This window comes from Sciurus carolinensis, chromosome 15, assembly GCF_902686445.1.
Source record: "Sciurus carolinensis chromosome 15, mSciCar1.2, whole genome shotgun sequence".
NCBI lineage: Eukaryota > Metazoa > Chordata > Mammalia > Rodentia > Sciuridae > Sciurus > Sciurus carolinensis.
Window position 1 is genome coordinate 17,425,585 of NC_062227.1, and position 2,539 is coordinate 17,428,123.

At 43.9% G+C, this 2,539-nt stretch overlaps 1 pseudogene; it reads right to left on the reverse strand.

Annotated features, from left to right (window-relative positions):
• Positions 1-618: 618 nt before the first annotated feature.
• LOC124965283 (uncharacterized) lies at positions 619-1,705 on the reverse strand (annotated as a pseudogene).
• Positions 1,706-2,539: the final 834 nt, after the last annotated feature.

Genomic DNA, 2,539 nt, shown 5'->3' on the forward strand with positions numbered 1-2,539 from the left:
AGAGACAGATACATGTTGTTCCTATACTAGTCTAATGAGTCACAGAGGGATTTAAAAAATTAAGATCTCATACTCCATGAAGCAAATTAAACAAGTAAAGATCCAAGCAATGAGGTCATGGTACACGGCCATACTTGTAAACTAATGTGTGCACCCTGGCCTTGCCTAAGCCAAGGTTAGACGCAGTAGTAACTTACATGTGTATAGTACTTTCAAAAGTTTAAAACTTTCACATTTATTAGCCATCTGATCCTCACAACAACCCTGTGAGGTAGGCAAGGCAGGAGTTATTATCTACCCCCCATTTTACAGATGAGGAAACTGTTGTAGAGAGGTAAAGGAAATTGCCTCACATCTGTCACAAAGCCAGGACAAGTTAGCTCACTTGAACTTGGCTCTACCAGTTTTCTATTAGGCCACCTCTCATGCTTCTGAAAGGTCTTTCAATTAGAAGAGTTTCTCAGGAAAAGGAACTCATGAGTTTACTCCCTACTACTATGCATATTAATGGTTCCTCTACTCTTTTTCTCTGAGGATATAGAAAGGGAGTCAGTACCAGAAGGAAGGCATTGAAAATAATTTCTACCATTTAGGAAATATATCCTTTGTAACCAGTTCCTAGCTTTTGGTGTTTGAAATCAATCTTTGAAGCAATTTTTTGAGCCCTAGCTGAAAAGCACCAGTCGCCTCTTCCTCTGCTGTTGCCAAACATCTGACTGCGATGACAGCATCCCTGCATAGTTCATTGGTAGCGTCTTCCTGGGCACTGGTCTCCTCACCAATAGCAATCAGCCTGTCTAGTTTTTCTTCCTCATGCTTTGGAAGTTCTCGTGCCAAATCTCCTGTTTTCTGCCAACTCAGCTGCAATAGTTCTGGCCACTGACCACCTTCTTCGCCTTGCCCACTTTGGAGGGGGCTCACTGGTCAAAGGCCTGTCCTCACCAGAGACAAAACCAACTCGGGAAGAGGAGACTGGAGGTCGTGGTGTGGAGGCTACACAAGGAGTGTTTCAACTCGTGCTGGTGCAGGGACTGGGTTCACCCGCCACACCCAGTCTGGTCATAGGGCTGCTCTGACAGAGAGCAGCTGCACCTCTGAAAAGGTTGTGGGAGCTGCTGTAGCTGAGGGTCCCTTGAGAGCACCCTACACCCGAGGATTCAGCCCAGGAGTCCTCGAGGTCACTGGTTTCTTGCATCCGGTCACTGATTCTCAGCTGACAATCCTCATCTGATTCCTTAACTGTTTTCAAGATAGTCTGATGATCAGCTGTCTGATTCCTTTTTGCTTTCATAATGCTGGTTCCCTCTTTCCCTGGGGTTTCAGAGGCCACTAAGTTCTGATCACAGTGCTTGGCCCAAGCAGCAGCCTCCATTAAGTTGTCTGGGTCAGTCACTATCTGATTTTGGAGGAGCTGATCCAATGTATCATAAATTGGACAGTGAGGTGGATCACCCATACTTGTGGCATGGGCAACATAGGCCTTTAAATATAATGCCTTCAGAACTTTAAACTCGGAGCGGCACTGATGTTCGGTGCAGCAGAAGCCTTCCTGCTGCATTTTCTTAGACACAGCCTAACAGACATCTGCATTATGATGCACAGTCTGGAGGCATTGAATATATTCTGCCCTGCCTAGTATGGAGAGAAGAGTTCCTGTCTCCTGTCTGGACCATCAGATGCCCACACTGCTATTGGAAGTGGCCATAGTGGGTTGGGAAGGAAGGAAGGGTACTGAAGCAAGCTCCTGGCAGCAAGGTGCAAATTTGAAGGTGTGGGGAAGCTCTGTGTACTCTCAGTATATTTCCAGGAGCCAGTCGATTCTTCCCTCTCAGGGCTAATTTTTGAGATACAAGGTCCAAGGACCGCATTACTGACTGGAAGGCCACAGGGGAATGAGAGTTATAGGGAGGGTGTAAGGATTATTTTGGCAGCAAATTAAGTAATGCTACCTGTGAGTAGATCATAAATAGGCATGAGACCAAGACTGAGAAAGCCCAACTTTGGGAGTTTGCCTAGGGTGAGTACTGGACCAGGGACTTCACTAAAGAACTGTCTTCCCCACAAAGAGCCAAATGCTTTCAAGACTAACACCTAGTATAATTATGGATCTATAATCCCCATCCTCTGGTAAGTAGACAAGCTGAAGAGGAAAATAACCTGGACCATGAGGTAACAAACTCTAGAAAGGTACTGGCAGGACCATGGTATAAGCAGAATATCTGAAGGGTACTTCTCCTTTCACTAACCTTAACCTAACTAGCAATGTTAGAACGATTTATTACTCATCTGACTACCACTATTGCACTCCTTTTCTAAAAGGTTACTTTCAGGGCAAGAAAAGTATGTTTAAATGCTAATATCACACTTTCTGCACAATTCGGCAGAAGACATCCACTTCATTACTTCATTACTCTAAATATCCACCCCCAAATAGCAGCATAAAAGAAACTATATATATATATATATATAATATATATATAAATGTTCTGTATCTTCATTATATCAATATCTGTATCCTGATTGTGATATTGTCATATAA